Source organism: Hylobates moloch, unplaced genomic scaffold (genome assembly GCF_009828535.3).
Source record: "Hylobates moloch isolate HMO894 unplaced genomic scaffold, HMol_V3 SCAFFOLD_8, whole genome shotgun sequence".
NCBI classification, from domain to species: domain Eukaryota; kingdom Metazoa; phylum Chordata; class Mammalia; order Primates; family Hylobatidae; genus Hylobates; species Hylobates moloch.
The window spans coordinates 117,971,446-117,998,199 of record NW_026652283.1 but is presented as its reverse complement, the minus strand read 5'-3'; the positions used below and the strand labels follow the sequence as shown (position 1 = coordinate 117,998,199).

At 52.7% G+C, this 26,754-nt stretch overlaps 1 protein-coding gene across 3 annotated transcripts in view; it reads right to left on the bottom strand.

The window, feature by feature from the left end:
• FAM167A (family with sequence similarity 167 member A) overlaps nucleotides 1-9,609 on the bottom strand; it is a 48,458-nt gene extending 38,849 nt beyond the window's left edge. For 2 of the 3 annotated variants that reach the window (XM_032162467.2, XM_058443197.1), the window contains exon 1: nucleotides 9,513-9,609. The gene's annotated coding sequence lies outside the window, so the exon portion shown is untranslated. The remainder of the gene's footprint in view (nucleotides 1-9,512) is intronic. The other variant, XM_058443198.1, reaches the window with a different exon arrangement.
• Between the last annotated feature and the right edge of the window lie 17,145 nt (nucleotides 9,610-26,754).

The window sequence follows — 26,754 nt, the reverse complement described above, 5'->3', positions numbered from 1 at the left end:
GTTAGGGGTGTGGGCGGGGCTGGGTTAGGGGTGTGAACAGGGCTGGGTTAGGGGTGTGAACAGGGCTGAGTTAGGGATGTGGGTGGGATCAGGGCTCCACAGGACAGCGCTCCTGGGGTTTTCTCTAAGCACCCCTGTGGTCTACACTGCCGGGCGAGCAGTCCCTCCGGCACGTGTTGTCCAGCCAGGACAGCACTAGCCTTCCCCCTTCGTGGAAGCCTCCTGTTTGCTGCCTGGGTTTCCCCTCCCTACTGCATACCCTTGTGAGAACTCAGCAGTCTCTTCTGAAGGGCGTTGATGCTGTGCCACAATGTCATATGCTGGCTGCTTCATGCCTGGTTCTGCTTGCACGTCATCTCCACGCAAACCCCAGCCTGGGCCACAGGATGGAGCCCAGCGCTCGCCTTCCTGGTGCTTCTGGAGCTCATCACTTACCCCATGATGTTTGTTGGTGTCTCTGTGTCCCACCCTTGAGAATGCCAGGTCCCAGCAGGCAGGGGCTTCCGAATTCTGTTCCTGACTGTGACCCCGGCACTCAGAGCAGTGCCCGGCACACAGCGGGTGCTCAGGAAACTTGCTGAGTAAGAGAGTGGGCACATGAATGAATGAAGAGGACTTGCTGGGCAGTCCATCTGGCCCTTTGTCCTTGTCTTTGGCCCTCACTGGTGAGCTAGGCCCTGCACTGCCTGAAAGCTCATCCGAGGGCTCGCCTCCTCCCTAAAGCCCTCTCAGACTCCCCACCTTCCAGGCCACCTTTCTCTGAATTCTCCAGGCACTTGCTTTCCTCATGCTGACTGCACACTGGCCCTCATGACCTTAAACTGTGGGAGTCTGTGGTCCTGTCTTCCTGACCAGACATCAGCTCCTGGAGGGGCAGGACACTGCTGCACTTTTTGTGTCCCGAGCACAGGGCCCTGCAAACAGCAGATGTTCTGTGTGTGCTGATGACGCTGATGCGGTGAAGTCAGCGAACAAAGTCCAGCCAGAGTCGTTCACAGCTCCAGATGACATCTCCCTAGCAGAAGACCTCCCACAGCTTCATGGGTAAGACGTTCAAAGTCGGAATGCTTCTGGTGGCTGAGTCATCTTTCTTGAGTTGAGATGGGGTGGTTTGGGATGCTGATCTCAACTTTATGTCTCATCCTTCCGCGATAGCCTTACATTTGAATTTGACTCAGTCTTCAAGCCTGGGTCAAACAGCACCTCACTCGACAGTCTTCTGTGCTCTTCCGAATGGAGCTGATGGCTTCCTCCCTTCACACCTCGATCTGAGCACTTTCCTGCCCACTCTCAGTGCAGCAGTGCACCTGCTGGATGGTTTTACTGAGTCACATTTCTGATGTGCCTGTCAGGTGAACAGATCTATCTTTTTCCAGCATCCCTTCTGTGGGCATCACTCCTGTCTAATTTCAGGTGGTTCTGAAGGGACCATGAGTCACAGCACCTGCCCATCACCCCTGCCCCAGGAACACTCACGACACCTAGAAAGAGATGTTCATTTTAGCCCTTACTCTGGCAATAGTGACTGGGCCTGGGGATGTGCAATGGGCCACAAAAGACCAATCAGAATATTTTCATGGGATTTAAACACAGACACTTGGAGAAATAGGGTCTTTTCATCAGGAGCAGCTCAGCTGGGAGGATATAAACTTGGAGTTTCCAGAGTCTGGAGAAAGCCCGTTTGCAGTAAAAAGGGAATAAGCCTGAGGTAAGGAGAACTAAGGGAAAAACAAATAGAGAGAGAAAGAGAGAGCATCCTGACATCTTCTGAGCCCTTAGGCCCAGCAGAACCTAAAGAGCTGAACTTCCCAGTGAAACGCACCAGAAGATTCTCTTGCCGTCAAGAGGGGCTGGAATGGCACTGCCCACACTAGCCCGGGCTTCAGGAGGGCTGAGTCGCCCTCAGTTCTTCCCCCTGCTGCTCATGGCCACCTGCTGGGTGTAACCAGTTCAACTTCAACACATACTTTCTGATAATAGTCAATGAATGACTAGTTTTCTCTCTATCATCCATTTCTCTATTTCTCATTTATACAGAAATAAATGAAAATTGTTAGAAGGAGGAGGAAAAGAGGAGACCTTTTTCCTATTGTGGCAGGCACTGTGCAATATCTAGTTTAGCCCTTGAAATGACCCTGAGGCACGACTGGTATTATCTAGTGTCTTATATTATCTCTACTGCAGGCAAGGAAACCACAGTTCACAAGCAGGTCATGGAGGTCCAGCTCAAGTCTCCCCAACTCCACCACTGTCACCATCTTTCAGACGGCTCCATTTGCACAGAAGTAACAGGCATGTGAGCTTTATAGTACTTAAAAGTCCAGTGTTCCTAGAAACCTCATGGGCAAATAACAACACTGAAATATTCCCAAGGCAATGCTTAGTTTTTCTGTAAAGTTGTTCTGGGCAGACGAGGAAGAAGAGACCAAGCACCTCGGTCTGCAGTGCCCAGCACGTGGGTGCTGTGAGTACGGCTGCTGTGGCGGGAGGGCCTCTTTCCAGGGCTGGGGTCTTAGTCCTTGGGCAGGGCTGGGCAGTGAGGGGACCTCAGCCTAAGGGAAGTTCTGCCACTAACAACCTGTGACTCTGGGCAAGTCACACGACTCTTTGAAATTCAACTGGAACAGGGATTCATTTAATTTCTTTTCTTTTTTTGAGACTGAGTTTTGCTCTTGTCACCCAGGCTGGAATGCAGTGGCGTGACCTCAGCTTACTGCAACCTCTGCTTCCCGGGTTCAAGTGATTCTCCTGCCTCAGCCTCCTGAGTAGCTAGGATTACAGGCACCCACCACCACAGGTAGCTAATTTTTGTATTTTTAGTAGAGACGGGGTTTCACCATGTTGGCCAGGCTGGTCTTGAACTCTTGAAATCAGGTGATCTGCCTGTCTTGGCCTCCCAAAGTGTTGGGATTACAGACGTGAGCCACCGCACCCGGCCAGGGACTCATTTCATTTGTCTGTTTGTTTTGGTTGATGGAGGTGGCTCCTGGGGCCACCAGTGTGAAAGGATGGGTACGTAGCATGAAACCCAGTACAGGACTCTGGGATGGGGCAGGTGCCCTAGTGGGCTGCACCCCTAGACTGCCCTAAGACTCTGGCTTTAGGCAGCTCTGGGTGCCTCCCATCTGGGGGTCCCAGCATTGCTGATGGGAGTGGGAGAAACATTTTGGACAGACCCAGCCTGGTGTGGAACAGAAAAGAGTTCCTGGCCTGGAAGTCAGCTACCGGGGTCCTGTCCCACCCCAAGCCATTGGTTTGGGTGTGATGACCTCTCCACCCTATTCCACCCTGACACATGCAAAGTCAGCCCACAGCAACAGGTAGGGGGACCACCATGTCATGGAGCCACGCCCATGGGGCCAGGGAGTAGAGGCGCCGACTCGCCCGTGTTTCCCTGGGGACTGTCTCCCAGCAACGCCCGGTTTGCAGTGTCCTGTGCTAATGGTTGCACTTCAGCTCAGGATCGAAGCTTCCGTTTCCACACCTGGTGCAAGAAGAGCAACCACACACATTTTGTAATCACACTGCATTTGCAGATTGTTTTCCCTACACACACAATGACCTGGGCTAGGGAGGCCTTCCTAAGAATTATACCACAGAGAACAGCACACCAGAGCCATCGAAAGAACTGCCCCAGGTCCCACAACTCCATGAGTGGGGCTGGCTGGGCGTGCACCCAAGTCTTCCGACTCCAAGTTGAACCTTGCATCTATTGTCTAGGAAACAGGGAAACCTTGCTTGTCTCGCTGGGACATTATGAGGAAAGAATCTATAAAAATACTTAAGACCTTTGCAAATTCAAAGTGCTGTGTCCGTGCTGAATAATTGATGGGCTCAGGCTGCTTGGAGCTGATGCACAGTCCTGCAGGAAGGCTGGGAGCGCGGAAACCTTCCTTTTCATTTAGCCCGGTGAAAGAGGCTGCTGAGAAAATCGCCAAGAAAGACGGCTTCCCTGTTGGTCAGAAGGAGGCCCTGGCTCCTGGGAGCCACAGATCTAATTTATGGCCTCCCCGAAAGGCGGGGAGAAAGCCCAGGGCCACCACAGGGAGAGGGGCTCTTGGGACGCCCAGTCGCTGGTGTGTCCCTTCCAAGGCTGCGGGGCTCTGGGAAAGGGTGGCCCTGGCAGGCAGGGAGAGGTGCCTGAGAATCTGACAGTTTGATTTTGGAGGAGATGGGGAGGGGGAAGGTAGCCGTGGGAAAAGCAGAGAAGGATGTGGTTTTCCTCCCGGGAAACACTCGACAAGGCAGAGATGCCCAGACGGGCTAAGGCAGCCTGCTGCTGCCCTGCCAACTGCCACATGAGACCCAGGGCTTTTCTGGCCAAAGGCAATGGTGGCAGTGGGGATTAGAGGGCAGAAAGTAGATACAAAGTGGCCTTTAAAGCAATCTGCAGAGATGAAAGCAGAATGCAGTGCAGGCCGGTGCCCTGGCTATACAAACAGGAAACACTTCCCAGCTGGCTGAAACTCAGACACCAGGGCACAGCTAAGGACACGGGGGATGTGTGCCCTCCCCCATGGCTTCAGCCCACCAGAGTGGCTCCTAACCAGCTGGCATTGGCCTCAGCCTCCAAACAAGGCAGACTGAGGACTATTTGAATCCACAGGATAATTGGCTCCAAGTTGAAAATAGGCAGAATCAACAAACTCCAGCTCAAGTGGGGATTTGTCCAGATGATCTGCTTTCTATTTTACTCTGCAGCACAAGTTCCAAAGCCCAGGGTTTCTAAAAGACTTCCTAAAGCCTTTCATGGTGTTCCCTGTGCTTATGCCAACTGGGCACCTCCAAGTTCGGGCTGAGGGTGCTGACCTCGCAGGGGCTAGAAGGGTCCTTAGGGTTTCCTGGTGTTTGGACGCAGTGGGGTCCCAGTGTGGCCTCAGCCTGGCTAGGACTACCCAGTGCAGCCTGTAAGTGGCTGCAGGAGCAGTGCTGTGCCTGCACTGGGGTTTGGCAGGGACATATGGCCTGAGTGCCCGCAGGCAGGGCAGAAAATGGGATGTGTGACTTTGCTTCCCTGCCGTGTCAGTTTGCGCTGGAGGTACCGGGCTGCTGAAGCCTCCCGGGTTCACACCTCGCAGAGGAAAGGAATCAGGAGCAGGAGAAAGGGATGGAGCAGGTTAGAACAGGGCAGAGCCGGGTGTCGGGGGATGTGGGTTGGTTGACAGCCAGCTCTGCCACTTACTAGTTCTATGACCTTGATCAACAGATTCAACCCTCCTAGGCCTACGTTCCACATCCATGAAACAGGATTGTAATGAGTTGTACCTCACAGTCTTGGAAGGACCAAATGAGATCAAGTTTACGTGAATTTTTAGTTACACCTCTAATGGGACTGTCACCTCCTGCTCTTCACTGTGCTTGGCTGTCACTCTCCTTGGTCCATCGAATTGGGAAATGGCTCCGGCACTGCGAAAGTTAACGAGCGTGCAGAACAGCATCTTACTGTGAGCTCAGGACTCTACTGCACAAACTGCCTTTATTCACCAGCAACCTCGCCAGACTGCACGCTCCCTGAGGGCACGGACTTCACCTTCTGCTTCCTTGGTAGGGTGGTGCATTTGGATTAAACTCCTTTGCAGAGATGGTGGGCTGTTCTGTGTGGTTTCATTATGCCAGCTGCAACCTAGGTGTATTCAAATCAGCAACACCCACCCCTACCCCACTCACAGCCACTGCCTCGTAGCAGAAAGCGTCTGCTCCAGAGACAGCAGGGACAGGCACTTCAGCGTCTTTATCTCTGGTCAGCATTGGGCATTTGATGATTAGCAAAGTAAACATTAGAAATGCGTTCTCATTGGTAAAGACAGAGGTATTCAAGATATGTGGGTTGGGTAAATGAATTCAGAGACACTGTTGACTCAGGAAAGAGCAGGTAAAAGAATCCATGAGAGCTCCAGGGAGGTGTGGTCAGGGCAGCAGAGAGCAGATTGCTGGGCTTCACCGAGCCCACAGGACAGGCTGTATGGACTCCGCTGGACCTGTTTGCAGGTAAATATCTGTCCAAAAATGTGTACATGTCTGGCAGAATTTGCTCTGAGGCTGCTTTCATTCAAACTTGATAATGAGGTTGTCTTCACCTTCCTCCAAGTTTTCAGGGGCTGCTATCAAACAAATAAACAAAATAGCAGCAGCCACACAACCAAATCTGGGAGGTGCCTTTGTGACTCGAGGGACTTAGGTCAGTTCACGCCTGGCATGGGACTTCCAGGGTGAGGTGCATGGAGCTGATCACAAGACTAGGGAGGTAGTGTCACTTTCAACTCGAAGGTGGACAGTGGGGGCCAGGTCCCTAAGGCAAGGACCCTCATCCAGAACCTTCCTGGGTGGCCACCACCCTAAGCATGAGCCTGCTGACATAGGGGCTGCTGTGCCCAGCCAGCTTGCGGAGGCTCCGCTGGCTTCCTGGAATGAGGAAATGCTGCTCAGCCTTTGAGAAGGCCTGGAACTGTAGCCAGTGCGCAAGTCACTGCCTAGGCTCTTTCCATACCTACCACTGGACCTGGAAAATGGGGTCTGACCTGGGTCTGTCCCTCTAGGTCCCAAGGGACAAGCCCTGCGAGGGAGCCCTTGGGCATCTACTGCCAGCTTCCACCTTTGGATCAGGATGCCCTGGAAGGAACTTCTGGCCACACTGAAGAAATCGGGGCTTGGTCTATGCCCGCAGGGGGAGAAGGTGAACCCTCATCCTCTGCAGGTTTCTGCAAAGGCCGCTGGGGCAGAGGATCACACTTAAGCGCACCCGAGGGACCTTTTGGAAATTCCTCAGTGAAGAGAGTTTTGCGGTGGGGGAGCAAAGCCACCCCCCACTATAGATGACAACTTGGGGGGGAGCTACTGTGTGCTTGCTGAGGCCACGTGGCAGGGCCCTGGCATGGGGAGGAGCCTGACACTAGACAGCTACTGCTAGAGAAGAGAGGCCCCCTTGACGGCTGTGCCCACAGGGAGACTGGGCTACTGCTCAGCAAAGTCCTTCTCTCGAGAGTGGCTGATGGATGAGATTTGATGCTGCCTGGCAGAGCTGAGCAGGCGGGCAGTGCGCAGAAGGAAAGGGGGTGAGGTGGGAGCAGCCCCCCTCGAACTGCTCTGCTCACCTTCTCTCTCCATGCTTGTCCTTCCACTCCAACACTTCTCCAGAGAGAAGTGGTGGGGTCATGGTGGGGAAGAGTTGGCCTTTAATGGCCAGGGAAAAGCTGACACCTGCGGCCTACCCGACTCGTCCTGGCAACACGGCCCTCGGGGACAGCTCAGACTCTACAGGTGATTGCAGAGCCAGCGAGGCTCACCTGCCACCCCTCCCAAACTCTTTTCCCACCCTGTCCCATCCTTCCTGCTCCCCACCTGCCCCTGCCCGCCATGTAGCCCACCCTCAGCCCTTCAACGTCTGTTTCAGTCTGTGCTTTTCCTTCCTATCTCCACATGGCAATCGAAGTCTCAGGGTGCATTTGCACAGTAAGAGCCAGCCAGGCTAATCCTAAGGGATTTCCAGTTAGTGGCACGTGAGTGCTCTCCCACCCCCGGTCTGGAAACCAGGAGCAAAGTGCTCAGTTATTCATTTTCCACCTTTGCAAGCAGCTCAAGTCCCTTGGGAAAGCACAGCTCCCAAAGGGTTCTTGGAATTCCTGGAGCTCCTGTAGGGCCAACGGGGCTTTCTGCAAGCAAGATCTGCCTAGAGAACACAGCAGCCAGGGTGTGAGAAGCCTAGCAAGTAGTTTCTTCCTCATTGGCCTGGGGCTCTGTGGCTCTCTCTCAGCAAATACTTAGGCATGGCCTTAATTTATTTCCCTGCCAGAGTCCCTCTTGGAGGGGGGCCAAGCTAGTAGACAGGAAGGCGGGGACTGGCAATTTAGTGGAAATCCATGCATGTAATTGGGAGGACCAGAAGAACAGGAGCAAGTGCGTAGGGAGTCTGGGGGCTCTGGGCAGGCAAGGAGGACAACAGGGTGTGGGGGAGCAACCCTTTCTTCTGCTTCAGGGGAGAAAAATTGAGGCTGGCCAGGCCTGACGGCACAGCCTTGCAGCTCCTGATGGAAGAAACTGCTTTCCTGGCTCCACAGGTTTCCTCAAGCAGGCAAGGGACCTTCCCAGGTCATGAGATGAGCCCCACCACACAGTTCTCATTTCATCCAGGTGTGAGTGGTTTCTGCCCCTCTCTGGGCCTTAGGTGCCTCAGATTTCCCAAAGCAGCCTTCCTTTGAGAGCACTGTCCCAGGAGTCAGGCACGTGAGGCTGACTCTCTGCTCTCTCACCAGGTGGGGGAGCCACACCAGGTCACTTAATTTCTTAGAGTCCCATTGGCAAAACAAGGATAATAGAGTCTCCTTGAAGATTGATGGGGAGGATGGAGTGACCAAGGGATGCGAAGTGTTTCTAAGTAGTGCATGGTCCATAAATGCACTAAAGAAAGAAGAGCTGTCATCTTCATCCATTCCAAGCACAGCCCATGGCTGCTTTCCAAGCTCCTTAAAAACACGCTGCAGAACTTCCTATCCTGCCGACGCGCTCAGGCAACAGGCGCCACAGCACCTCTGCTTTCCCAAGACTTTGTCCACGCTCTCCACGCTCCATCCTGAGCTTAGTGAGGGGGCAGGACTGTGTCTACTGTGTCAATGGGAAGCTGCTTTGGAGCATGTGTCCCTTGGGGAAAACCCTGTGGATAGGGACCTGATCTCATCTTCTGGGATTCTCCAGCAATGACGGGGAGTTTGTGGAAACTTGACTTGGGAGAACCTGCTCGCAGGCATAAGGCAGAAGCCAGCCCCAACCTACAGTCAACCCTCCTTCCAGATCTTCCCAGGAGGTCCTAGTCCTCAGAATTCCCTCCAAGCCCCACCGGGAATAAAAACCAGGCAGTAACGGGTTTGCAAAATAGCAATACATCCAACCTGACTTGGCTGAAGAAGACACCCTACCCCTTGCGGTCTATGGCCCCGTGTCTCGGTGACTCAGGGTGCCCACCTTCACGGCTGACCTGCTCATTCCCGGGAGCCCTTGGGGCAGTGCCGTTCCCTCAGGTCACATTGGCTTGGGTCCTTAGAGCACCCTTGGGCCCAGGTGCCCTGGGCCACTTCCCCTGAGTTAAGGACCGCATCCGTGGGGACAGAAACTTCCATCTCACTGAACCTGAAGACAGGAGCCAGGCTGGGCTTGGAGGTCACCAGCCGCCTGGGAGTGGACCCGGAGAGGCTGAGTGGGGCCCTCCCTCTCAGACGGCAGACCCCAAACCTCCACCCAGAATCCGAGCCCGGACACGGCCAGCAGGGAGCTGGGAGATGAAGTCCAGCCCTGGCTGCCCGGCTCCTCTGGGAGGGCAGCGAGCCCGCGGGAGCGCATGAGCGGCCTCTCCCGGGGGCGGTAGGCGCGCGTTCCCTCCGGGGCGCTTTGGGATCGGACTGCTCCGCGCCACTGCTCGCGCTGGGGACCTGCGACGCCTCAGCCCCTGCCCAGACCGCGCTGCCCGCCGCGGCCACACCTCCCGGCCCCTGGGAAAGTCCCCGCCGCCGGCGCAAACCCACCTTCCGGGAGCCCAGGGGCACTGCTGGGGACTCGCCGGTGTTCCCGCCGCCTCCTCCTGCGGGGGTCCGCGCCGCCCGGCTCCGGCCCGGCCTCAGCTCAGCGCTCCCGCCTCGCCTCCCCGAGCTCCGGTGAATTCTCGGCGCTGCTCCTTTCGGAAAGGACTTTTTTTTTCCCCTGCGTTGCGTCAGGGAGGTTGCCTGGCGACGGCCTAGCTCTCCGCCGCTAGTATTTCACCGCGATCCCGGCCTCCCGTTCTCGCCCCGGGTCCGAGCGCGCCCCGGGTCCTAGCGCCCTTTCGGTTCCCCGGCCCGGGTAGCCCCCACGAGTGGAGAGGAACTGCACGCCTTTGCCAAACCCCAGATGAAACCAAAGCCAAACATCCATTTTCTCATTAAACCCAAAACCAAAGCAGTTTCCCCCAGTTGTGGCAACGTGGCTGCGCCACTGTCAGAAGTTTGTCCGCATGGAGGGCGCAGGGGGACCCCATGCCCAGGGCCTCGCCCACCCCCAAACGGCTGGAGTTCATAGGACCCGCGGCCACGACTGCCCCCGAGGGCCTACCGTGGGCCACACCGCCCGACGACCCAGCAGGGCAAGTGTTGGCATCTCTGGCTGCCAGATGAGGAAATTGAGGCGCAAAGACCCGAGTGTTTGCCCCACTAACCACAGGGTGTCTGTCCCCCCAGGGGCGCGGCATCGGCCACCTCTGGCTGTCTTTAGATCCTAAGACCCAGTCCCTGCTGCATCAGAGCCCAGAGCTGCAAACCCTAAGGCACACGCAGGACAGTAGCCCGAGCTGCCCGGACCGCAGGTCTTCAGGACCAGACGAGGGACCCAGGCCAGACAATGGAGACCCCAAGGCTGGTTACTGAATGGGGGTCTCTTACCCCAGACCTCATCAAGCACCTTTCCTAGATGCCCGGGGCTGGAAGCGTCTTTCAAAGGGCTCCAATCTGCCATGCTCACGATAGCCCGGGGCATGCGCGCAGGCGCCGTCTACATGGGCAGACACGAAGCTGAGTGGTGGGGCTGCAAAGCGACTGGCGCAGGCTCCAAGCAGGTGCGCGGCTGGCCGGGCCTTTTGTGGGGCCTTAGCCCCTGTAGGGGCCCGAGACACTCGTGCTGCCCTCTGGTGCCCGCGTCCTTCACTGCAACTCCGCATCCAGCCCTGACCTACTCCCTTCCTTTCTGACCTTCACTGGAAGGTCCTCTAAGGGATGACGTCTAAGGAGACATCTTGCCAGTACAGACCTAGTCGTGCTACTGAGGCAACGGTCCTAAGCTAGCGGCTGTATTAACAGGCATCTTTTGGAGAGTCACAGCGTTGATCCAGATCTTCTGATTCCAGCTCCTAAACATCACTCCTTTCTTCTTCCTGCCCCCTGCCACTGTCCCTACCCAAGCCACCAGCAGCTTGCCCTACCCAGTACTGGGACCTGCCACCCGGGTCCAAGCGTGCACGCAGTCTCCTTACTGATGTCCCTTCACCCACTCTCAGCGCCTCCCAAGCCAGTTACTCCTCCACAAACAGGGGAAACTCTTAAGAATGGAAATCCAGTCTTAGCTGCTTCTGCTTAAAGGCCTTCAATGCCCCCAGTCCTCTGAGGATTGAGAGCTAGCTTGGCTGCAGGGGCCTGGTTGGCCTCTGTTTGTATCTAGGGCCTTGTCTCGCACAGACCCTGCTCCCCAGACAACAGACCTTCTTCCAGTCCCACTGTCCACCTGCTCCTCCCCACCGGCTGCTGCCGCTCTGCCTCCCAAGGGAACCCCAGGTTACAGGTGCTGGCAGACCCCTGCCTTGTCTCCTTCATGGACCAGTTACAATTCCAAGTTTACCTGTGAGGTTGTTTGATTAGTGTCTGTCTCCCTCTGAGGCAGTAGGCTCCGGAAGGGCAGGAACCATGTTTGCAGGCAGGAGTCTCAGTCTGGACTTGGGGATGCAGCATCCTTCTGGGTGCTGGCTGTTTCTGACCACAGCCCCGGTGCTGAGCCCTAGTTGGCTGCATTGCTCACTGGTGTGCCCATGGCCCTGGCACGTGATAAATGCTCCAAGGTCTTTTTGGATGGGCCATTCATCCCCATCTGGAAATGCTTTGTCCCACCTCTACCTCCTGGCTCCCTGTTTGACCTGTGGCTTCTATTTCTGTGAGTGCAGGTGCTTTCTCATGGGGGAATTGTCACATGCCTCAAATGGACAGGCAGCCTGTCCAGGGCAAGGGTGGTGTCTTGCCCTGTGGCTCCCATTCTGCCTGGCATGGGCCTGAGGGCGGGAGGGTAATCAGTGATGGGGACCAGGAGGAGAGTGGGCCAGAGGAAAGAGGAAGGGAAGGAGGAAGAGCAGTCTTGGTTGGAGGAGCCTCAACTCCAACGTCAAATCATATGGAGTGGTCAGATAAATGAGTTAGCACAGAATGGTATGTAGCCATAGAAATAATATTCTCAAAAACTATTTGATCATATAGAAAAATACTAACGATTTAACACTAAGTAAATAAGACGGGGACACCAAATCCTGTGTACATTATGAAACTTCTCATTCTAATATCTAATTCATATGTATGCATGGAAAAAAGATTGGAAGAGTATATGCAAATATTAGCTGTGGTTATCTCTGGGCTGCAGGATAATGGAGGATTTAAAATGTCTTCTGTAAGCCTGCATTCATTTTCTACAATGAATCGTTTTTTAATGAGAAACATCAAGAAACACTACTCAAAAGGGAAGATGGCACTGTGTTGGTGTTGCTGATGGCACTTCCTTTTGTGTCAGGCACACTGAAACTCAGTGACGGTGGGAGGATCTGGGGGGGCCAGAGAGGGCAAGGCCACCTAGAGGTTCTTCCTTCCCCTTGATTCCTTACAGAGAAGTTTTCTTTCAGTTGGTGCAAGATGCATGAGACATTGCCTCTTATAATCCTACAGGAAGCTGTGAAATAGACGAGTGAAGAAAAATGCCCAGCCAGGCATGGTAGCTCACACCTGTAATCCCAGCACTTTGGGAGGCTGAGGCAGGGGGATTGCTTGAGCCCAGGAATTGGAGACCAGCCTGGGCAACATGGTGAGACCCCGTTTCTACAACAACAACAAAAAAAAAAGAAGAAGAAGAAAGAAAACTCAGCTGGGCATGGTGGTACACACCTGAAGTCCCAGCTACTTGGGAGGCTGAGGTGGGACTCCTTGAGCCCAGGAGTTGAAGGTTGCAGTCAGCCACGATTGCACCACCGCACCCCAGCCTGGGCAACAGAGCAAGACCCCGTCCCAGAAATAAATAAATAAATAAATAAAAGATTTAAACTTAAAATACTATCTTTCAGAATTTCTCCCAATTCATTTATTCATCTATCCAATAAACATGTATTTATACCACTAAATACCGGACACTGTTCTAGGCTCTTGGGAAATGTTAGTGAACAAGTCAGATGAAGGACCTCCCCCTTGAGAACTGATAATCTAGCAGAGGAAAGCAGGCAGACGATGACCGACTAATATGCTAAGTCAATAAGCAATATTGTGAGTGATAGAAGAACAGAACTGTAGACTTAGATTGGAAGTAATGGCAGAGGAGGGGAAGAGTGTGCACGTTTTCAGGCAAGGTGGGCAGGGCTGGCCTCGCTAATAAGGTGGTTTTCTAGCAAAGATTTGAGGGAGATGATGGAGGGGGTTTTGTGGTGTCTCGGGGAAGGGTGTTCTAGGCAAAGGGTCAGTGCAGAGGCCCTGGGCCAACAAATGTGCCTGCCAAAATCAGGGGCCAGCATGGGTGCCTCGAGGCCAGAACGCAGGAGGCAGGGAGTAGAGCATGGGTGGGAGATGACGTCAGAGACAGGGCAGGGCAGGTGCTGGGCCAGAGCCCTTGGGCCTGGCAGACCTCCTGAGGACTGGCCTTCCCCCGAGGGGAGCTCCAAATGCACAGCTGGAACCCTCTTGGCACTGCCCTCTTGGCACTCTCAGCGCACAAAGCCCTCTCTAAATCGGTCTCTCCTGTTCCCTTTTGAGTCTATAAGCTACTTGAAGGCGATTCCTGTGTTCTAGGGATACGAGAGAAGGAAGGATGAAATTTCTGTTGGGCTCTGTGGGACAGAGGACACTAAGGGTGGCGACATCCCTGCCCTTCTCCAGAGAGCAATGAAGACTCTCAGTCCAGGGCCAGAGTCCACTGGCCTCTGCTGTTTGCCTGTGAAGGGACTTGTCCATCCGTGGGCCCAGGGTTTCAAGAAGAAGCGTGAAGTGACTGTCTTAGGCATGTTCAGCTGCAATGGCTCCTCCCTGCTCTCATCTCTCAGAAGAGGCTGATTCAGGCTGAAGCTCAGAAGGACAAGGAGGGCCAGCTTTCTGTCCTCTAGGGAACCTGTTAGTTCCATTTAGGGGCAGCTGGCTCTGTGCCACCCGGTGGCTAGACATGGGGGTGTGGCGCATGCGGCTTTTTGTAGGAAGATAATTAACAGAGCAGTCACCACACAAAGCGTCCACCTTAGTGCTGGAGAAGGGAGGTGACAGAATCCACCTGAGCCTAGGTGAGGAGGAGGAGTGGGCTTCAGCTGGGAGAGGTGCCCACTCTGAGGCAACAGAGGGAACTGCATCTGGAAGGGCATGTGCGGAGGCTTTGTGCAGAGCAGGAGGTTGCTCAGTGGCCGAGGTGAGGAGTGGCGGGCACAAGGGGCGCAGCTGCAGGGCTCGGTGCAACTGCAAAGGCAGGGGATGAGGAAGGAGCGCATCATGGCTCTCCTAGCTCAGAAGAGCTGGGCAGGTGAGGGGTTGAGACAGGAGGCCCATACAGACGTTGTTTCTGTGTTTCTGCTGGCTCAAGGCGATGGGGCCCCCTGTATGTCCCAGGTGATGATGACATTGGGACGGCAATAAAGGTGGTGACAGCAGGAGACCCGGAGTCAGGCAGACCCGGGTTACATCCCAGCTCCTCTAGTGATTAGCATGTACCATGGGCAGTCACTTAAGTTTTCTGAGCTACAGTTACACCATCAATAAGATGGAAATAATTTTAGTATTCATAGTACTGTCTTGATCCATGAGCAAGAGGGCTGCCTGGGCTGGGTTTTAGAGAACCCTGCCCTGTGCTTTCTCCAGGCAAGACGGCCAGGGCTCAGGGGGTGCCCTCGCAGAGTCCACTCCCTCCCTTCCACCTGGGACCCAGGGCCCAGGGAGCTCCTGCTCAGATGGGCCACGTTCAGGCCTGTGTGGCCTTTTCCTGGTCTATGGGGTTTGGATGAAGGCTGGGCTCTCAGGCTGAGCTGCTCCCCTGTCCAAGCTCTGGGTGGGAAAAGTAAGAGGGGGGCCACAGATAGGGCCCGAGGCCTCACTCCCACTTCCCTTCTATGTTCAAGGGTCCAAGGATGCAAATCAGAGCCTTGCTTTTGAAGTTGTTATAAAGGTATATTTGTCAAGGCAGGGGGAAAGAACAAAACCTATTTTCCAGTTTATTAACTTGATTTATAACTTTCAAATATTTAGAGACATGGCATGTGGGCCTCCCTTTGTGCATTCGCGCTGGGCCTCTCAAATGTCAGGCTGGGACTGATTTGAGCCTTTCTTGCTGGTTTAAGGAGCAAATGACGCAGCACACCGCACACAGACATGAGCGATCACCTCCCGTGTCCTGCCCCTCTCCGTTGCGATGTCTTTGAGTTTGTGGAGTTTGCTGTTTTATCTTGTGAACACTTGTAAGAACATCTTCTAGAAGATGCTGTGGAATGTGTTTCCAGGCCCAGCACCAGCACATCCTTGGTGACACCTGGAAGGAGGCCTCCTGAACATGCACAGCATTTGTTTTTGTTTTGTTTTGTTTTTTGCTTTTTGGGTTTTTTTTTTTTTTTTTCTTTTTTGAGACAAGGTCTCTCTCTGTTGCCCAGGCTGGAGTGCAGTGGCGTGATCTCGGCTCACTGCAACCTCCGTCTCCTGGGTTCTAGCGATTCTTGCATGCACAGCATTTGAAGGGCACCAGAAATGTCACCACTGACAACAGAAGAACAGTGACCCCGATGGGTGGGGGAGCGCCTTCTAGACGTGATTCTAAGCCGTCCTCTCACCCAGTGCGCCTGGCTGCTTTGAGTAATGGAAAGACCCTGAGTAGGAGCCAGGGGATCCAGGTTCCAGGGCGGGCTCTTTTACTAACTGGAACTTTGTCAAATCACTTCCTCCGGCTGGATGGCTTTCTTTTCACCAGAACAAGTGATGCCAGCTCTGCCATCCTCTGACCCCTGATTCCATGACACTGTGCACCTGCTGAATAGACTCTGTCCTGCTGGGCAGAGGCAAGAGGCTGGACCAGGGACTGTCAATTAGTGGGGTCTGGCAGTTACTGTAAATCAAAGCCAGCAAGAGAAAAGAAACAGGCTCATTTTGAGACTGGGATGAGAGCCAGCCCGGGACGCTCAGGAACAAGGCGGCACCCCCATCCTGGGGAAGGGCCTGCTTGAACTCAGGGTGAGGTGGCCCTTGACCTGCAGGCAAGACCAGGACCTGCAGTAGAGCTCTGCCCCTTATGGAAGCCAGGACAGGGAAGCCCAAGGTCTTCTCCAACTCAACAGCCCACGGCAACATCAGTGCTGCAGGAGCGAGGACATAGGGGCTCATTTCATCTCCACCGGCCAATCCCTGATGATACCTTGAGAAACCAAGATGCAGAGGACAGACTGATGAACACTGGTGTCACGGGGAAGCTTGTTGCATACAGGGATGATCATTCTATCGTCAGGAAGGCCGAGACATGAGGCAGGCTTTGGAGGCAGGAGTGAGACAACGCGGTAAAAGAGAAGGATGGCATGTCATTCACCAGTGCTGGGAGGGATTTTTGGGGAAACAGGACTTTGGCTCTTAATCTTCAACCCTTATTCAAGAATTGTACCCCAAAGAGATACTGGGGATAAAGCCTCCCTTATATGTAACTTCTCTACTGAAATCAGCTCTAACCCACTGCCCCGTAGATGTTCAAACAAAAGGAACGCACACCTTCTTTCCTATCCCCATCCTGGCGGGGGAGGTGCGGAGGAAGTGTACACGGTGCAGGGTGAGGTTCTATCCCTGGGTCTGCCCTTTGCTGCCAGGCTGCTTTGGGCAAATCCCTTCATCTCTTGAACCTCAGTTTCCTTCTCTACACATGGGCAGTACCAAGAGCTACCATGAAGGTCATTGTGAGGATTAGAATTAATGCCTAGAGAATGCCTGACAATCTTAGACAGGGAGTAGCTCACGGGGAATGGTGGCTTTTTTGTTAGTTTGTTTGTTTTTCATTTTCTTTTACTTTTCTTTTTTTTTTTTTCTTTTTTTTTTTTTGAGACAGAGTCTCGCTCTGTCACCCAGGCTGGAGTGCAGTGGCACAATCCCGGCTCACTGCCAATCTTTGCCGCCTGGATTCAAGCGATTCTCCTGCCTCAGCCTCCCGAGTAGCTGGGATTACAGGCGTCTGCCACCATACCCGGCTAATTTTTTGTATTTTTTGTAGAGACGGTGTTTCACCATGTTGGCCAGGCTGGTCTTGAACTCCTGACCACAGATGATCCGCCCGCTTTGGCCTCCCAAAGTGCTGGGATTACAGGCACGAGCCACCATGCCCGGCCAACAGTGTTTTTTATCACGTCTGCTGGCCAACTGCTCTTGGCTTGTGCACCACCTGGAAAGGGGTGTGGCTTTCACTCATTCTGGTACCAGGCACAGCATGAACAAACATTCAACAAGCAAACTGGCAGCATTCCTGGATATCTTAGCTGCCTTGTTTGTCTTCCCAGAGCATGAGGTAGCCCCGTTTGCAATCTGACACCAGCAAAACAGGACGGCGCATGGAACAAACATGCCCCGTGGTTCAGCCACAGTTTTTGGGCACAGACTCCAGAGCACTTCCTGGCTCAGAAATGCAGCAAGCCACTCCAACCTGGTCAGCTGCCATGCGATGGTTCACATCTTAGGATCGAGACTTGGTTTCTGCTTCACAGACAGAACTAGAGGCAGAAAGGAAGAGAAAAATCAATATAGGCACCCAGAGACGGGCTTACCTAGAGTCCTGGAAGACGCGAGAAGCCATGGTGCAGAAGACAGACTGATGAACACACAGAGAAATCACTTCTGCAAGAACCCACTGATGTTTCATGGTCTGATCAAAATGTTTCACAATCAGCCCTCCTGGAAAAATGGCTGTGTGGGATGATGCCATAGGCTTATGGGGAGGAGACAGGGAGGAGGAAGGAGAAAGGGAGAGGAAAAGGAGGGGGTAAGGAGGAGGATGAGGAGGCAGAGGGGGAGGGGGAGGAAGAAGAATCACAGTAACATCAACAGCGAAGGCGACATGAAGGAGAGGGGAGGGGAGAGGGAGAAGGGAGGTGAAAGGAAGGGAAGAGAGAAAGGTTCAGAGTGGGTTGCACTCTGCCCGGCAGCCAGGTGTCGTGGAGTGAGGAGCCCGTGGGAGTCTCCTGGACACTGTCAGAATAAACAAATGAGCAGGAGTCTTCCCCTCTTACTGTCTCACAAAGGCCTTGATCCAGCAGACTGGGCAGTCCAGTGGTTGCAGGAAGGGCCAGGCCAGCCTGGGGCTAACAGTTCTGCAGCCAAGGCCCGCTGTGGTGCCCCACCTTAGGACAGGTTCCCCAGCTTTTCCTCTGGGACCCGCTCCCTGGGCCCCTCCACCCTGGCCTCACTTTTCCTACTCAGTTTCGCTATCGGCCTCTCTGCACCCTTGTGCATGCTCACAGAGTTGAAGGACTTGGATTTTCTTTGAAGTTTTCCAAGGGGAAAAACGATCTGTTGCAATTGGAAATACCTTAGAGTGTCTGCAGAAAAGCCTCTCAACCCCACCCCACCCCCGGCTGGGCCTTCTCACCCTGATGTTCAGCTGTGCAAGTCACTCAGGCTTGTAGGATCTCAGAGTCTAAAAGAAATCAGATGAGGCCAAAAAGAAGTCAAGCAGAAGCCAAGATTAAAATACAGCCGAGATCCAACCTTTTACACATCATACTCCTTCTGAACCTCCTGCAAAAGCCTTCTTGCCATCAGAAGAGCCGTTACATTTTAAAAACCCACCCCACACAAGCACACCCATGCAAACATATCCAGTACCAATTATATGATCTGACTCAATCAGTCAGGTCAGATGTGCCTATTTGCAGGTCCTAGAACACATAGATTCTCTAATCTTTCCCTAAATGTATTGATTCTAGCTCCTTTCCTCTGCTCTATGTTCCCTCTCCCGACTCAAATTGCTGCCCCTCACCTGTGTTTTCCTATCACCCGGCATACCTGCCACTGCCACACTCACCCCTGTGGCCGCAGACCTCTTGTTTATCCTCCCAGTAGACTATGAGTCCTATGAGCTCAGGGGTGGTTTCTTATTCATCTTTGAGTAAGGAATGTTCCCAGTGCCTAGTACAGGGCTGGAATGCAGTGGGTACATAAGTAATGATGCTTCTACAAGTGAACAAATGGATGAATAAATGAGCGTGCATTCTCAATAACCCTTCTGCTTAGTTTCCTCTGTTGAAGAAGGAATGGGTGGGAGATGACCCAACCCGGGGAAGCCAGGAATGTTCCAGATGGGTAGTTGGTGCCGGGGTGGGCAGTGAGTTAGCCAAGCCATTTGTCCTCTCCAACCCTAGGAATGAAGCAGGCGGAGAGGAAAGAGAGGCCAGAGGAAGCAGTGCCCTTTGTGCACCGCTGATGTGCTGTGTCCACCAGTACCCACCCCCGCCCCCTGGCTTCCCCCCACCCCCAACCAATGACAGAAGGACAGGCATGGATCTCCCCGCTGTTTTTAATGGGATTGTGTGATCTCGCCTCTTTTCTAAGGAGCTAAAATGGAGTTGTAGAAGATTCCATCTTCTTTCGCGGGAAATCGGCAAAAGGCAAACTTTGACAAACTTTAACGCGTCCTTTCTGTAGACAGAGAGGCTCAGATCCCTTCACGAGGTGCCCCCAGGCCACAGGGAAAGCTGGGCATGGACTCGCCATTCTCTCCAGCACCCGGTGCTGGTAGCAAATATGAGTTCCTGCCCAGGCTTGATGGCGGCGTTTATCCTCCCACAGCCTTCCGCCCTGAGCCAGGAGCCAGGCCTGTGCAAGTGTTTTCTGCTCAGACACAGGACAACTTGGGAAAATTCTATGACTTGCCCCACCTCCCTCCAAAGCCTCTGGGAGCCCAGGTGTTTGCACCTGGGTTTCTGGAGATTCGTGTGAGCCGGGGTCGGGGAGGATAGAACCAAGGAAGGGAACACAGGGCCCCAGGGCCTTAAAACCATTGCTGGGGGGATCACTGCCTTGGCTTGAGCAAGAGGGTGGGAACTTAGGCAGCCTCAGGCTTAGAGCCCTGTGTAGACCTAGAGCGCTCTCCTGTGTGCCCTGTTTGGGAGACGCTGTTTTGGGCTGGAGTGGGGGTGCCAGGGCGGAGGCAGGGTCTGAGTCTGTGGGAAAGAAATTGGGGTAGTGGGAAGGGAGAGTGTGTCTGAGCAAAGCTGGGGCCACCCACCCCTGGGGAGGCCCCAAGGAGGGGAACCGAGGCCAAGGGTGACATCGGCCTGGATCCGCAAAGTCAAAGAGGCCTCCACTCCCTGGACTTACCCTGGGCCTGGCCCTGCCCAGCCCAGCCTGTTTGCTCACCGCAGAGCCGGTCCCCAAGGCAGTCAGGTGAGGAAAGACAGCTCCTCTGGGAGCTGAGGGAAGCTGAGAGGAGATAAGGGTCTGGGAGCCGAGGGTCTGCTTTTCCCACCAGGGAGGAGTAAGTGGCTGAAGTCCATGGCTGAGGAGAAGGGCAGGCGTTAGGCAGGAAGGGCCCGGGACAAGGCCCACCCACCCTCTCCTTCCTCTCAGCCCCTTCTCTGAAGGAGGCGTCCATCCTACCCCATCCCCTTCTTTCTGGGGGAAGCACTCAAAGCCCCCTCCCGTTCCCTTTTCAGCTCCCATCCGAATTCCCATAGCCTTGTCCAGTTAGCCCTTGTTGGGGGGTCTCTGGGAGCTTGTGCTCCGCACGCCACGCCCTCACCCCGTGGAGGCTGCACTCCATCCCACAGGGCTGTCTCCAGCTTGGGAATTCTTCATCCTTCTCTCTTCCACCTAATCCTACTACTCCTCGCACTTAGACATCTTACGAGGCTTCCTTACCTCAGGGAGACCGACTCTAGCTACCACAAAGGGAAGAAGCCCAGTTAGGGGAGGCCAAGCACTGGCTTCCCAAATAGATCCTTCTAGAATGTTTGCTTTTTAAAAGAGAGTGATCCTTTACCCCGAGCCATCTAACTGGGGAATTTCAGGTCCCAGGACACAGTTAAGCCCTCTGCTTTCTCCAGAGTCCGCCACATGAAGCAGCGGCCGTGGCTGGCATGCACCAGTCACAGCCAGCACTCAGCACACGTATTTCTTTATCGTTTTTCAATCATATGTTTAGATTTTTTTTTTAAATAGAGCCTTTAGTTTTTGTTACGGTCCCATTTCTTTTTGGATGTGGGAAATTTGAAAAAAAGGAAAAATAAAAATTTCTCCCCAAAAGAAAATAGCAGTCATCTATATTCCCATGAACCGTAATGAACTGTTATTGACATTTCAGCATAATTTCCTCTACGTTTTTTCATAGCCCATATTATTTCTAAAAGTATGCTAGATGTAAGTAAATTGATTCTTCTTCTAGAAAATTCTAACATTATAGGTAAGGCTAAACCCTTTTTAACCAACCCCCACCCCTCAGTGCTGCTTCTGGCTCCTCCTCCCCATAATAATCTCTACTATGAGTTAAGGGTATAGTTCCCTAACCCATTGTTATGACTTCTACATGCAGGTGTATATAAAGCACATACAGTTTTATTTTGTTTATTTGTATTTTTCAATGGTTTTAAGATTATAGTTATATGCATTGCTCTGCAATTTGCTTTTTTTGTTTCTTGCAATTGGCATTTTGATTTTTTTTGTTTGTCTTTTATGAGACGGAGTCTTGCTCTGTCACCCAGGCTAGAGTGTAGTGGGGCGATCTTGGTTCGCTGCAACCTCCACCTCCTGGGTTGAAGTGATTCTCCTGCCTCAGCCTCCTGAGTAGCTGGGATTACAGGCACACACCACCATACACAGCTAATTTTTGTATTTTTAGTAGAGACGGGGTTTCACTATGTTGGCCAGGCTGATCTTTAACTCATGACCTCATGTGATCTGCCCACCTCGGCCTCCCAAAGTGCTGGGATTATAGGCCTGAGCCACTGCACCCAGCCTGGCATTTGCTATCGATACACACAGATTTAAGCCACTTCAACAACCCACTCCCTTCCTGTTGGGCATTTCAGCTGTTCTCAGTCACTGCACTGAGATAGTATCCTGTTCACCCATGCTTCTTGAGCACGAGCTCCCAGAGGTGACATCCTGGGTGACTGGGCCAGCACATGTTCTGTTTTACTAGAATTTACTGACAGAATTCACTCTATATATCGATGTAACCATGTATATGCCAACCACCAGGGACCTGTTTACCTATGAACCAAACCAACTCCTGATAGTGACTGACATTTTTGTGTGTGATGGGGGAGAACAGTATCTCACTGTTACTCTTCATTTCTCTTGTTACCACTGAGGTGAGCATGTAATTTTTTTGTGTGTGTGTGGGTACCCAAGTACTCCAACGTCATGTAGTGAGCTGTTTATTGAATCATTTATCCTTTCTCTGATGGTTGAAAATGTCAATATTTTAATACACTTTATTTCAATATATGCGTGGGTCATTCTATTCAATTGTATTGATCTAGCTGTATATTCCTGAGTTAATTGATACCACACTATTTTAATTATTATGGCTTTATAATGCATTGGTATTTGTAATTTTGCTCTTCCTTGTAGTCATTCTTTTTTTTTTTTTTTTTTTTTTAAGACGGAGTCTTGCTCTGTCACCCAGGCTGGAGTGCAGTGGCATGATCTCGGCTCACTGCAAGCTCCACCTCCCGGGTTCACGCCATTCTCCTGCCTCAGCCTCCCGAGTAGCTGGGACCCTTGTAGTCATTCTATAAATGTATCATTTTCTTTTGATTGATGAGGAAATTGAGCCTCCAGAGTTAAAATGATTTGTCCAAGGCCTGTTTCACCAAGGACCCAAGGCCCAAAGGGGCTTCAAACGGGGTCCATGGATTCTCCTGCCCACTCTCTTTTCCCTGGGCCTTCCCGCCCCTTGGCACGTAGTGTGGGACAGAAAACAGCCCATGAGCCTCGTTCTGGGCTTCTGTAAGGAGCGTTGGACTGTTGAAGGCCACAAGTGTGAGGGTTGTGATCAACTCAGTATACCACTGGAGGCTATATGAGTAAACAGCAAACTATTCTCATGAAAGCAGGATGTTGGCAAACTGACAAACTGCATCTGCAGCCCAGAAGGAATGCTGAGGGCAGTCACAACCCAGGCACAAGTGTTTCTTGTGATTAGGCAAATCTGAAGCCTGTTAGCAATAATGTGAACCTGTGATCAATCAAGCAGCTGACCAATCGTTACCTCCTCCTCCCTGCTCTCTCTCCCCAGTAATACGAAGGGCTGTAGAAGCTCAGTGCTACTGCCTTTGCTCACTAGAAGCAGGGAGCTCTTTCCTTCTTCCCCTGGCCCCTTTCTTTAAAACAGTGTCTTTTGTTTTAAGTTTTCATTTCTGTGTTTGTCCTCCTTCGTTCAGTCTCGTAATGATAGTCCCAATTAGTAACAGTAGTAACTGTCATAGTGATGGTCTCAAGTAGTAATTGTGACAGTCTGCCACACTGGGGGGTCATGCCCCACATTACATAGCATCCCCCCTAAGGGGACTCACCAGACATTCTGGAACTTTGGGTGAACTTTGTGTGATCTCAGCCTCAGGAGAATTGGGCTTCTTTGAACAGCTGGCTGTTTTTTCCCTCTTGGACATGGATCCATGAACGGTGGGGCTGTGCTCTTCACCCTGGGTCCTAGACAAGGAGTGTTGACGTGTTGAAAGCTGAAAATATGAGGGTCGTGATCAACTCAGTATACCACTGGAGGCTATATGAGTAAACAGAAAACTGTTTACCCACTGCCCCATCACGTGGAGAGGCACTCATGGCAGGCTTCATGCCTGCAGTTCCCACTCCCAGCTCCATCTTACTCCTCTGGTCTTACCTTCCCCTTTGACTCACTCCACCCCTCCCCTCACTAGCTTCTTTAAAAATGTTTATTTGGTGTATTATAGTTGTGCAGTGTTTTTTTAGAACAAAGTAGTAAGGCACTCTGTGAATGAAAAGTTAAAGTGAAGCATTTCAGGTAGTATGGGGGCTATTTGGGGCCTGACCCCAGTGAGTTAGGAGATTCCAAGGTCTTCTGGGGGCCTCCAGGCTTCCCTGTCCCATCCAGAACCTCTTTCACCTCCCCAGAGAGAACCCCCCCACCCATGCCAATGTCCACAGCCACCACACCTCCCCAGCCCACCCCAGCTCCAGCCACACCCTCCTGCTCCTGGGGTTTGGTTTGTGTCCATCGAGTGATGCTAGCTTAGCCTCGGCTTCTGCTGCTGCCCTGGGCAAGGCCAGGACTCTCCTAGGCATTCAGGCCTGAAAGAGCTTCCCTTGACTCAGCCATGACTCACCATGGGTGGGCCCTACCAGGGCGGGGTAGCCCCTTGAGGGGTCTTGGGATGGCCTGGAGTTTCTGAGCTATAAACGTTGCCATTTAAATTATTGAAATGACTGAGAAAGTTTGATATGTGGCAGCTCAGCCTTCAGGGGTTGAAGTTCCCAGAAAATCTGCTTTCGACTCAAACCAATCATTAGTGGGATTGTGGCATGGAAGTCTGGGAAATGTTTCCTAAAAGGCCAAGTGTTGGAGAGAAAAGAGGACTGGACTGCGGGTTGGGAGACGTAGGATCTGGTCTGGGTGTCACTCCTCACTGGACTGCAACCCTGAGCAAATCTCTTTCCTTCTCTTGACCCTATAAAATGGGGAGAATAAGACAGTGTGTGAGGATCCCTTTAATCACTGAGTAATTATGACCAAGCACCTTTAATGAGCTAAGGAGTGTTCAAGGTGGCTGGGGGTACAGTGGCAGAAAAGAACGGCAAGGCAGTAGCAATCAAATCCACCAATGCACCAGGCACCTTTAGGTATTGATAAATACCATTAAGAAAACAAAATAGGGTGACTCAGGGGAGAGTACTGGGGGCAGGGGAGCTAAAGGTGATCAGAGAAGGCAATTGTCCAGGTAAAGATGCCTCATCCCAGCTGATAGCAACAGAGATGGGGAAAAGTGGGCAGACTGCAGATAACAGTGAGGTAGAGCCCTTAGGATTTGCAGACTGGGAGAATAGAGTCACGAGGATGATGACCACCAGGGTTTCAGGGTTGAGCAACATAGTCAATCATGCTGCTGAGTCATTGAGCTGCAGAAGAAGTAGGTCTAAGAGGAAAAATCGAGAGCTTGGTCTTGGACATGTTAGGTCTGAAGCCCTAAGTTGACATCAAAGTGGCACCAAGTGACACCAAGTGAAGATGTGATGCAGACAGGCAGGCACATGACTGGGGATCGTGGTGCAGAGCTACAGCCAACACAGGGACTCACAGGTGGTGAGGGGCTACCGGAGGCATGGCTGCAGGGCTCTAGAACTCTTTACTGTCTCCTCCCTGCTCTGTTCCCTTTCAAATACACTTACACTCCTCTCTGCCCCCAGTGCCTCAAGCCTGAACCTCTGCTGGCCCTTAACTTCCCCTGCAGGTGGCTCTGGGGCCATTCCCAGCTCTCTGCACAAAATCCACACAGAAGTCCTGGGCCCAGGGGCCGGCTCCAGTTAGCTGACAAATAGGAAAGCAGCCAGTGGACTTTCTCCAAGGGCTCAGCCACACTGGGCATCTTACTTTCTGATAGGGCATTTCTGCCTTTCTTTTTTTTCTTTGAGGGGATGCTGTTACGTAGGAGCAAGAGAACAATGTCCCAATCCACAGGCACTGTTCACAAAGTTCCTGGGATATTTTTAGAGTGGGGCCCAGCTTTGAGTAGTTGAGAAATCTCTGGAGGCCTCCGAATAGCTCGATGTGGGAGCTCCTCCAGCAGGGAGGGCTCCTTTCCCTGAGGGAGTTTTGGAAGACAACAGAGGGTGCCAGCTCCTGGGATGGGTGCCCCCAAGATTCCACATGGCAGCTCTCACACTTATATCAGGGCCTGAAAATGAGAGGTTTGGGTTCTGGTGATACAGCCATGGTTAGTGAACTCTGGCATAAAGAAACATCTTAGCAATCCCCAGACACGCAGAGACAAACTCCATTGTCCCCAAGTGACAAAGTGACAATGGGGTCCAAACAATCAGGACCCCTACTGAGCACCTGCGCCTTGCTCAATATTAGATCAGCTCATTGTTCACGTACCCGGTCACTGTCTGGTGACGACTGCTATCTCTAACTGCAAATTGACAGGGCAGGAGGTCAGTAGGGAAGCGCTCCAGATTGTTGGCTGAGTTGGGATCTGTATTAGTCCTTTCTTTCTTCTATAAAGAAATACCTGAGACCAGGTAACTTATAAAGAAAAGAGGTTTCACTGGCACAAGATTCCACAGGCTGTACCGGAAGCCTGGCTGGGGAAGCCCCAGAAAACTCACAATCATGGCAGAGGGCAAAAGGGGAAGTAGGCACGTCTTACATGGTGGGGGGAGCAGGAGGAAGAGACGGCGGGGAGGCTGCTACATGTTTTTAAACTAGATCTCAGGATAACCCACTTACTATCATGAGGGGATATCTGCCCCCAGGATCCAATCACCTCCCACCAGGCCCCACCTCCAACACTGGGGATGACAATTAGACGTGAGATGTGGGTGGCGACACAGAACCGAATCCTATCAGGATCTTTACCTCAGGTCCCCAGGGCCTGGGATGTCTGCAGCTGAGTAAGCGAGCTACGACCTGTCCAAGGCCCTGGGAGGACACAGGACTTTGATGGGTCCTCATAGCCCAGCCCCATCTCAGTGCTGCCAAATGAGGCCAGTGGCTTCCACTAGAAAGCAGAGTAAAAGACATCAGCATCAATCTGTGGAGGGCGCGATCAAATAGGATGGATCTGCTGCCTCCTTCTCCCAGTGCTGTTACCCTGAACCACCGAGCATCTGTCCATGACTACACACAGGACTTCTCCGTGTCATCGGGAAAACACCCACCAGCAGCCAGAGCTTACTGACCTCCATGGAGGGCTTGGGCCGTGAGGTGGGGCTCTCCGGCTTGCCGCCCTGGCTCAGCCTTTTACTAATCTTGTGATTTTGGACAAGTCACTTAACGTCTCAGAGAACAGTAAAAGAAACTATAGTATCTCAC